The sequence below is a fragment of the Oncorhynchus tshawytscha genome, linkage group LG01 (assembly GCF_018296145.1).
Source record: "Oncorhynchus tshawytscha isolate Ot180627B linkage group LG01, Otsh_v2.0, whole genome shotgun sequence".
In the NCBI taxonomy this organism is placed as follows: Eukaryota; Metazoa; Chordata; class Actinopteri; order Salmoniformes; family Salmonidae; genus Oncorhynchus; species Oncorhynchus tshawytscha.
Window position 1 is genome coordinate 35,947,708 of NC_056429.1, and position 12,020 is coordinate 35,959,727.

Sequence of the window (12,020 nt, forward strand, 5' to 3'; positions counted from 1 at the left end):
TTGATATCTGTTTGACTGATTTCTGCTCTCGTAAAAGACTAGCAGTTGTAAAAGCCTGGGTTTTCTGCATCTTAACACTAGAAGCGTATTACCTAAAATGGATCAATTGGAGGTGTGGGTCCACAGCTCCAACCCAGATGTGTTGGTCATTACTGAGATGTGGTTAAGGAAGAGTGTTTTGAACACTGATGTTAACCTTTCTGGTTAAAACATTTTTCGTCAAGACAGATCTTCCATCTTTACCAAGGATCACCTTCAGCGCTCGGTTGTCTCCAACAAGTCTGTGCCCAAACAATTTGATTTGCTGGTTTTAAGCATTAAACTTTCAAATAGCTCTTCATTGACTGTTTGTGGGTGTTATCGTCCTCTATCAGCACCGGCCTGTACCCTACCTGCCCTAAACTCTCTCCTGCCCCCTTACACTGAGTCTGAATTTGTCCTGCTAGATTACCTAAACTGGGACATGCTTAAACCACCTGACCAAATCCTAAAGCAATAGGACTCCCTCAATCTTTCTCAGATTATTACCAAACCCACAAGGTATGACTCCAAACACCCAGAAAAGGCTACTCTCCTCAATGTTATCCTCACAAATAATCCTGATTGGTATCAGTCTGGTGTTTTATGTAATGACCTTAGTGATCACTGTTGTTCAGCCTGTGTTCATAATGGCTTCAAAGTGAACCGACCTGTCCGGATTTGTCATAGACGCTTGCTAAAAACTTCAATGAGCAAGTCTTCCTTCATGACCTGGCCTCTGTAAATTGGCATAGAATCTGGTTGATCCCTTCTGTCAAAGACGCTTGGACCTTCTTTTTTGATAATATTAACAAACATGCTCCAATAAAGAAAACGAGAATTAAAAACAGGTTCAGCTCCTGGTTTGACCGTGATCTTGCAGAGTTACTCCACCTCAAAACCTGCATTTGGCGAAAGGTTCGGCACAATCATACTCAGGGCTGACTGGCTCTCGTTCAGGCAAAAGATAAATAAGTGCACTCAGGCTATCCGGAAGGCCAAAGTTAGATAACTTTAAGGAGCAGTTCTCTCTCTGTGGGTCTAACCCCAAGAAGTTCTGGAGAATAAACCCTCCTCCTCACAGTTGCCCATGTCCCTTAAAGTTGATGTGGTTGTTACTGACAAGAAGCACATGGCTGAGCTTTTAAATCACCACTTCAATAAGTCAAGATTCCTATTTGACTCAGCCATGACTCCTTGCCCGTCCAACATTTCCTCATCTCCCACCCCTTCTAATGCGACTAGCCCCGTTGCTCCTCCCTCTTTTTCCCCTGCCCCGCTACAAAGTTTCTCTCTGCAGGCGGTCACTGACTTTGAGGTGCTAAAGGAGCTCCTTATACTTGACCCAAAAAAAAACATCTGGGTCAGATGGTTTAGACCCTTTTTCTTTAAGGTTGCTGCCCCTACAATCACCAAGTCTCTCTCTGACCTTCTTAACCTGTCTCTCCTCTCTGGGGAGGTTCCCATTGCTTGGAAGGCAGCCACAGTTCATCCTTTATTTTAAAGGGGAGCTGAAGCTGATCCTAACTGTTATAATCTTATTTCTAATATGCCCTGTTTATCAAAAGTGTTGGAACAACTTTTCAATAATCAACTGACTTGCTTTCTTGATGTCTATAGTATTCTCTCTGGTAAGCAATCTGGTTTCCGCTCAGGTTATGGATGTGTCACTGCAACCTCAAAGATCCTCAATGATGTCAACTTTGCCCTTGAATATAAGCAATGTTGTGCTGCTATTTTTATTGACTTGGCCAAAGCTTTTGATACGGTAGACCATTCCATTCTTGTGGGCTGGGTAAGGAGTATTGGTGTCTCCGAGGGGTCTTTGGTCTGATTTGCTAACTACCACTCTCAAGGAGTGCAGTGTATGATGTCAGAACAGCTGCTGTCTCAGCCACTGCCTGTCACCAAGGTTGTACCCCAATGCTCGATCCTAGTCCACACGCTCTTCTTAATTTACATCAATAACATAGCTCAGGCAGTAGGAAGCTCTCTCATCCATTTATATGCAGACGATACAGTCTTATACTCAGCTGGCCCCTCCCCGCATATAAAAAAAAGTTCTACAACATAGCTTTCTTAGTGTCCAACAAGCTTTCTCTGCCCTTAGCCTTGTTCTGAACATCTCCAAAACAAAGGTCATGTGGTTTGGTAAGAAGAATGCCCCTCTCCCCACAGGTTTGATTACTACCTCTGAGGGTTTAGAGCTGGAGGTAGTCACCTCACATAAGTACTTGGGAGTATGGATAGACAGTACACTGTCCTTCTCTCAGCACATATCAAAGCTGCAGGCTAAAATTAAATCTCCTCTTTAACTCCAGTTGCAAAACTAACCCTGATTCAGATGACCATCCTATCCATGCTAGATTACGGAGACGTAATTTATAGATTGGCAGGTAAGGGTCCTCTCGAGCGGCTAGATGTTCTTTATCATTCGGCCATAAAATTTGTCACCAATGCTCCTTACAGGACACATCACTGTACTCTATACTCTTCTGTAAATTGGTAATCTCTGTATACCCTTCACAAGAACCACTGGTTGATGCATATTTATAAAAGCCTCTTAGGCCTCACACCCCCATATCTGAGATATCTACTGCAGCCCTCATCCTCCACATACAACACCTGTTCTGCCAGTCATATTCTGTTAAAGGTCCCCAAAGCACAGACATCCCTGGGTCACTCGCTAGCTGCAGCGAACTGAAAAGACGACTGGAGCGAGCTGCAACAAACACTCAAACGGGACAGTTTTATCTCAATCTCTTCATTCAAAGACTCAATCATAGACACTCTTACTGACAGTTGTGTCTGCTTTGCGTGATGTATTGTTGTCTCTACCATCTTGCCCTTTGTGCTGTTATCTGTGCCCAGTAACGTTTGTACCCTGTTTTGTGCTGCTACAATGTTGTGCTGCTACAATGTTGTGCTGCTACAATGTTGTTGTCATGTTTTGCTGCCATAGTATGTTGTTGTCTTAGGTCTTTCTTTATGTAGTGTTGTGTTGTCGTTATGTGTGTTTTGTCCTATATTTTTATTTAATTTATTTTTATTCCCAGCCCCCGCCCCCGCAGGAGGCCTTTTGCCTTTTGCTAGACCGTCTTTGTAAATAAGAATTTGTTCTTAACTGACTTGTCTTGTTAAATAAAGGTTAAATAAAAATAACAAAAAATGGACTTGGTCTTTTACCAAATAGGGCTGTCTTCTGTATAACACCCCTACCTTGTCACACACAACTGATTGGCTCAGACATATTAAGAAGGAAAGAAATTACACAAATTAACTTTTAAAAAGGCACACTTGTTAATTGAAATGCATTCCAGGTGACTACTTCATAAAGCTGGTTGAGAAAATGCCAAGAGTGTGCAAAGCTGTCATCAAGGCAAAGGGTGGCTACTTTGAAGAATCTCAAATCTAAAATATATTTGGATTTGTTTTCCACTTTTTTGTGTTATGATTTCATATGTTATATTTCATAGTTTTGATGTCTTCTACAATGTAGAAAATAGTTCTAATATACCACGGGTATGACAAAACATGTATTTTTAGCGCGCTAATTACGTTTGTAACCAGTTTATAATAGCAATAAGGCACCTCGGGAGTTTGTGGTATATGGCCAATATACCACGGCTAAGGGCTGTATTCAGGCACTCAGCATTGCGTCGTGCGTAAGAACAGCCCTTAGCTGTGTTATGTTGACCATATACCACACCCCCTCATGCTTTATTGCTTATACATATTATAGTCATAGCAAGGAAGAAGTTTCTGTAACCGTTACTGAGAATGTTGTATCTGTTCGGCCGGCTATTTGCAAATGTTTTTGAAAATACAAAATACATGTATTCTAATTCAATTTCAATACTTTGCAAAATATATATTTTTCAATTATACCGGGTATTCCAGAAAGCCGAATTAGTGACTAAGCGAGATCAGTCAAACCAGAACTAAGTCAGCTAAGTCAGAATATCCGGTTCCAGAAAAGAGCTTGAAAGAGAGCCTGATCAGAAACCATAGCAACGAATGCTCTGAAACAAACCCGCTACCTACTAGGTTAACTTGATCTTAGCCTGTCCTGGTGAATAAGTATAAAGTACTTTATCGAGTCAGCCTACATGTAAACTACATGTTTTTACCTCAAGGCCTCTCGGAAGATGCCGAGATCGTCTCCTCATCATAATGCTCATCCTCCAACATAAAAAGGTTCTGCTGTTGTACCGCAATGTATTCAGTTGATGACCCCTCCAGAATAGTGATTGAGCGGCCAGTGACTGAAATAAAGAGAAGGAGAAGCATTCATATGGATTTATCTTAACATTCAAATGTGATAAGGCTACCCTTTATAAACGGGCTCCTGTCCAGGGGGCAGTCATGTATGATAAGCAACCCCAAACGATGCCTTCCATGATTGGCCCTCCCTCTTTATTTAACTAGGCAAGTCAGTTAGGAACCAATTCTTATTTACAATGACAGCCTACCCCGGCGAAACCCTAATGACGCTGGGCCAATTGTGCGCGGAGTAGGACTCTCAATCACGGCCGGTTGTAAATACAGCCTGGAATTGAACCAGGGCCTGTAGTGACACCTCTATCACTGAGATGCAGTGCCTTAGACCGCTGCGCCACTTGGGAGCCATTTTTGAGCCTCTACTGTGGTCCAGGACCAACTTCTCAGCTGGGGTGAACCCTGGAGGTGGAGCCCCCCCTCCTGTCTTCCTCTGTTCAACCTCTATTTTGGTGGCTAAAGGAATACAGTGCAACAAATAATATAATCATCAAAACTGGCATTTAGATAAATCAAAGAAATGTGATGACTTTAATTAGCAAGTTACATGATTTTAACACTGCGATTTTCTTAGCAGTAGCCTGTGGGCCAGGGGAAACCATGGGTTAGGCTACGGTTTATGCAGGCCCAGAAACTACTTTCCGGGCAAGGAGCCATCTGATTAATATGAAATAAAAACAAAAAAAGATCAAGTTGGGGTTATCTGTTGCCAGGTTATTTTGGCACCCCGGGGTTTACAACTAAACACAGAATAGAGGCATTGTCCTGAAAAGCACTATACATTCAATACATTATTAATCCTAGCGACATTTGCATTGTGACACAGGCTGCTATACAACTTACAGGCTACAGCCTTGCCACATAATATCCCCAGCATCAATAAAAGTGCTCTGTAAAGTGAAAGCATTATTACTAAACACATATGTGTATTACATATTGAAATTCTGTCACTTCACTTACGCATTTACTCTGTCAGTCATGTTCTGCCATGCTCCCTCTGGCATTTGCCACTGCAGTTGTGTTACTTTTTTTGGTAAAGATTTCAAGATAATCCTTGAAGACAGTTACTATCCTTTCTTGTTCTTGAGGTGTAAAATGTTGCGCTCTGTCTTTTGACTCCATGATGTCTATTGTTGTTTCTGTCATTAACATGGGGACCTTTTTGAATGTTGCACAGTTTACCGATCAACCAACCTGCGATTCACTTAGCCTAATGACTTAAAGGAGAAGCAGCCGTTCTGGAACCAAGAAATCCAGGACTCCCTCATCTGGTTAAGACAAACTGGATATGTTCAGAAAATCCAGGTTACAGGTTACAGAAGGTTTTAGGAATACGATCACACTTTATTTGGATAGCCCAGATTTTCCATCTGTAGATGCTCTACAAATGGTCATACTATCAACAAACTATCTGTTGATTATCAGCTGTTTGCTAAGGTTACGGTCAGGGTCAGGGCTAGGGTTAGGATAAGGGTTAAGTTTAGGGTTAGAATAAGGGGTAAGGTTAGGGCTAGGGTTAGGATAAGGGTTAAATTTAGGGTTAGAATAAGGGTTAAGGTTAGGGTTAGGGTAAGTGTTAAGTTTAGGGTTAGAATAAGGGTTAAGTTTAGGGTTAGGGTTTGTAGATACTTATTTGAAAAGTTACTAATAGTCTGTAGATAGTCTATAGAGCAACTACAGATGTCCCATCCAAAGAAAGTGTTACCAGGAATACAACCAGATCCTAACTGTTCTCACACCAACCCATATAGTTATTGCAAAAACACTTGATAGCATTAACAAATTGAGTGCTGAAATGGCATTCTTTGAAACAGCCTTTTAGACTAAATCTGCTAATGCAATCCATTACTCTGACTAATGTTGGGGTTTGTTTCCTTGTTCCTTGACAATCATTGGCTCATTGGTGAAATTAGCATTATGACAATATATTTAATTAAATCATTCAAAAACCTTAATGCAATTGCAGACAGAAGTTGACAACAGGAACATAACTCATGTTTCAGAGTAAGTTCTGCATCCAAGAAAAGGCCCCAAGTTATTTTATTAAACCCGAAGTTCAGCCCTAGTAATGTCACTGCCTACGTCATTATCTTTTACTTATGAGACCAAAACCATGCCTACTCAACACTAAAGCTCTTGTTTAAATAGCTAAAAGCTTAGCAGTAAATGTTCAAGTTGATTTATAGTGGAATGTCTGACTAATTTCTTATCTCTTACACTCCCCTGCAGAGTTCTGTCTTCACAGTCACACATTTCTCAGACAGTTTCTTCATAAGAGGCAGAGAGCCTAGAAAAGTATTGTGGAACAATATTAAACCTCATAATGTACATATATTGTTAATCTGTAGTCTAGGACCCTACAAATGTAAGGAGGGAGGGGTTTTATAATTATTCTATTAATACAACATAAGCATAATCAATTATCATAATACATTAAACATTTGGTACAGCCCCTATCATGACCCCTAGGTGAACCCCTTTCACTACCATCACAAAAACCATAGCCAAATCAACACGGGTGTTTCTAATGGTTTGCCTTGTCCAGGTAGAGTCTGTTGGTCTTCCAAGTGTCCAGGGCAGATAGAGTGGAGGAAGCCTGGGACTGTTTGAGGAAGGTTGTGTCTGTGAGGTAATTATGTCCCCCGTACTGTCCGGAGGAGAAAAAGCTACTCTGTCCCTTATCTGTCATCTGATACATGCTCTCCCGATTCAGATTGATTGTCCGCTGACCAATCAGAGGAGGACCTGGAGCCGAAGACCTCTTCCCTTTCTGGTCCAGAAGCCCAACTAGCCCCACCCCTTTCAGGGAGCCGTCTGTGTCCACTGCAACACCAGTGGAAGGTGCAATCAGCAGGGCAGCAGATTTCTGACCAGAGATATCAGAGGGTAAGGACAATGATAATGGATGTCCACAAACACACATATCAACAAACACACAAGTACACAAACACACAAACTCATCAATGATAGATGAGCTAGGCCAGAGGAAAACTGATCTCACCCCTTCCTCTCGGAGAGCCTCTGTTTTAGACTTCAGCAACATTTACATTTTAAATTTGCCATCACTAGAGACATCCATGTAGATCTTCACTCCCTTAGTGGTGCAGTAAAACAAAAATAATAGACCTGCATATGAAATAGATTTGACAAAATGATAGACGTGTAGTATCCTGTAGGATAAGTCATATTAATATCCAATGGTATGTGCAGTCTGCGTAGTGAAGTATTTTATGTAGTAATAAAAGGACAAAGTATCAGATGTGACCAAGTGATGATATGGAATGAATACACATGCGGGGGTAGAGGGATAGTGGGAGGGATGGAAGGGAGTTTCAAGGTGATTGACAGTATGAAGAGGGATGGAATTATAGAGAAAAGGGGATTTAGAAAGTTAGGTAGAGAGAGAGAGAGGGGGGAATAAAGTTAGAGGGCAGAGTGTGTGGGAGAGAGAAAGCAGAAGGATTACAGTGGTATCCAGAGGACAAATGCACCATAAGGAGATCATCTTTTGAATGTTCAGTGTTCAGACGGTTTCCCTCCATGTTTGGTATTCTCCTGTGTTTACATGCACAGTAATAATTATATACAGTTTTTTAGCCAGGCAAGTAAGTTCAGAACAAATTCTTAATTACAATGACTGCCTACCGGGGTACAGTGGGTTAACTGCCTTGTTCAGGGGCAGTACAACAGATTTTTACCTTGTCAGCTCAGGGATTGGATCCAGCAACCTTTCGGTTACTGGCCCAACGCTCTAACCACTAGGCTACCTGCCGCCCCAAAAGGTAATACCTTAATCGGCATTCCAGCAGTGTAATTCATCAGCGCATGTGCTAGCACCAGCTGAGAAAGCCTCCCTCTTTAGCATGAGTGAAGTGAGTTCGGAACAACTGAATGTATGCGTCTTAGAAGTGGTTTTCACATACAAACTTTATATGTCCAAACTCAAATATGTCCAGATTCAAATATGCTTCCCCAAAATAACATCGCTGTGGTAGAACGTTTATATTGATTGCCGATTTTCTGCATTTATCATCAGTTAGCCTGATTTCAGATTTGTACATGTAAACAGGATTATTTAATCAAACTATTATATTAATCTATCCACAATAATTGCATTATTATGTGCATATAACCATTCTCTGTGTGTGTGTGTGTGTGTGTGTGTGTGTGTGTGTGTGTGTGTGTGCGCCCTGCAGGGAATTTGTGTGCCTGACAGTGTACAGTATGTGCCTTGCAGCATATGGGAATGTGCCCTGGAGTCTGTGTGTGTAATGCATATGTGTGTTCTGCAGTGTGTGTTTCCTGCAGTGTGTGTTTACCGAAGTGTGTATGCCCGTTCTACTGTGTGTGTGTGTGTGTGTTTACAACATTATTAGCATTCTAAGGTATGTGGTTGTTTAGGGAATAATCCACTTAATCAGCAAATCTTTCAGTGTTATATCTACACTGAGAGTAAAATATTTAACACTGGTCCAGTGTCTATATGGGTCCACACTTTTCAGTGATAAATAAACACTGCTCAGTGTAAAGCCTTATTTCCATATTTCCAAGAGTTCCTTGTGGAGTTACCACCCATGACAGCATTTGCTAGTGACAGAGACATGGTTGTTGCATTTATCAATATCTTTCCCCAAGTGAGATCATAACTAAATTCAAATGAAATTATTTGACTTTATTTTGAGGGACTATTTTTACCCTAATACAGTGGCCTGACACTCATGGTTTACAGGCCACATCAGGCCTGCCAGTCACATTATGCTGGTTGGCAAAGTGATGTGTAATTCCTATTGGAATCCAGCCAGTGTGGGGATATCCAACATTTTCATTTTTATTCATCCACAACCTGCATTTAGGTTAGGAAGACTAAAATATGAGAATACCTAAACCATGTAAACTGGAACAACTATTTTAGTAACGGGTGCAAGTAACAAATTGGATTAGTTTAGAAAAATGTATGCTATTTATATTTGCGCAGCATAAGACTGCTTGATTATTATTATTTTTTAACTAGGCAAGTCAGTTAAGAACAAATTCTTATTTTCAATGACAGCCTAGGAACAGTGGGTTAACTGCCTGTTCAGGGGCAGAACTGATTTGTACCTTGTCAGCTTGGGGGTTTGAACTTGCAACCTTCCGGTTACTAGTCCAACGCTCTAACCACTAGGCTACCCTGCCGCCCCATTAATCAAGCAATGTACTTGCAAAAAATGTATATTAAACAAACAATTATAAAAATCTACCTGCAATAAAGCATGCTTAGAAATATGCTAACGATGGGCTTGGTTTTGGTTTAACACTGGTTACTAACACCAACAATGGGGATTATTTTACACCAATGAGACACATGAAACAACACTATAAATGTTACATTACAGTTACATACAGAAAAATCAACACTAGGTAACACTGGCCAATTGCTGTGTATTTATTAACTCTGCCACTAAATGGAGGTTGACATTTTCTGTGTGCTGCCTGACATTTAGTTTGACATTTCACTTCTTTGAGGCTGCAGAAGTCTGGCTAGGGCTGATACACACACACAGAGGTCTGGCTCTGGCTACGTCTCAAAAGCCACCCTATTCGCTATATGGACTGAACGAAAATATAAACGCAACATGCAAAAATGTAAGAGACTTTACTGAGTTACAGATAATATAAGGACATCAGTCAATTGAAACATATACCTTAAAAAAGGTAGGGGCATGAATCAGAATATGAGTCAGGATCTGGTGTGACCACCTTTTGCCTCATGCAGCGCGACACATCTCCTTCGCATAGAGTTGATCAGGATGTGGATCTCCTTCGCATTGAGTTGATCAGGATGTGGATTGTGGCCTGTGGAATGATGTCCCACTCCTCTTCAAAGGCTGTGCAAAGTTACTGGATATTGGCTGGAACTGGAAGACCCTGTCGTGCACGTCAATCCAGAGCATCCCAAACATGCTCAATGGGTGACATGTCTGGAGAGTATGCAGGCCAGAACTGAGACATGCAGAACTGGGACATTTTCAGCTTCCAGGAATTGTGTACTGATCCTTGCGACATGGGGCCTTGCATTATCATGCTGAAACATGAGGTGATGGAGGCGGATGAATGGCAAAAATCTGTGCATTCAATCTCTGTGCATTCAAATTGCCATCAATAAAATGCAATTGTGTTCATTGTCCGTAGCTTATGCCTGCCCTTACCATAAACCCACCGCCATATGGGGCACTCTATTCACAACGTTGATATCAGCAAACCGCTCGCCCACTTGACGCCATAATTCCTGCCATCTGCCTGGTACAGTTGAAACCGGGATTCACTCCAGTGTGCCAATGGCCATCAAAGGTGAGCATTTGCCCACTGAAATTGGTACGATACAGAACTGCATTTAGGTTAAGACCCTGGTGAAGACGACAAGCACGCAGATGAGTTTCCCTGAGACGGTTTCTGACAGTTAATGCAGAAATTCTTCAGTTGTGCAAACCCACAGTTTAATGAGTTGTCCGGGTGGCTGGTCTCAGATGATCCCGCAGGTGAAGAAGCGGGATATGGAGGTCCTGGTTTGGCATTGTTACACGTGGTCTGTGGTTGTCATTTAACACCCACCTACTAGAGAGCAGAGACACACTATGACCAGCTAATGATAACTACCACGCTCACTTATCATTGCTGTAACTTAGACAGACATGCACACGCAGGCACACACACACACACACACACACACACGAGAGAGAGAGACAAGTCTGCCAAGACAAATTCCACACTCAGCTTTCCAAAGAGCTGCCTCTGAATTATAACAGTGTGAGCATATTATATTGGCATCATTAATCTTTCTGTCAGTGTCTCAGCCAGTATCTCAGTCTGTAGTGCTCTCTCACTGTAGCAGTATTTTTGTTTGTGTCAGTCGAGTAAAAGACAAGAATTGACACCCAAAAAAGTGTTGACTAACGGAGTAATAGCATACCCATTAAATAATTGGGAACATACACTATAAACACAAAAGTAGTGGATTCGACTGCGTCAGTCACACCAGTTTCTGACAGGTGTATAAAATCGAGCACACAGCCATGTAATCTCCATAGACAAGCATTGTCAGTAGAATCGCCTTACTGAAGAGCTCAGTGACGTTCAACGTGGCACCGTCCTTGCCACCATTCCAACAAGTCAGTTTGTCAAATTTCTAACCTGCTAGAGCTGCCCCGGTCAACTGTAAGTGCTGTTATTGTGAAGTGGAAATGTCTAGGAGCAACAACGGCTCAGCCACAGATATGTGAACATTTTCATATTTGATTGTAAAACCTTAGAGATAAATTATTGCAATTCAAGATAATCCATAGGATTTACTACAATCCTGCCAGAATGCATGCAGTGCACCCAGAAATGTCACATCTCTGTTGGAGATGCAAAAAAATATAAAAAGAACTCTATTACATATGCTGTGGTCCTGTGACAAACTGACACCATTTCCATATGGCACATTGCTAATGGTGGCCAATATCAACGTTTTGTAACTTAGGTCTAATTGCTGCAAAATAATGTATAGCTATCAATTGGAAAGCATTGTACTCACCGTCAATAACAAACTGGAGGGCTGAACTACATAGTTACGTTCCAATACATTCTGTGTTTTATAAAATTAAGCACAACAAATTATGTTTGATATAATCTGGAAACCTTACATTGACCATCTTGAGGAGGTTGACATTTTCCCAACAGATCAATAATCAGGTTAGAATTTG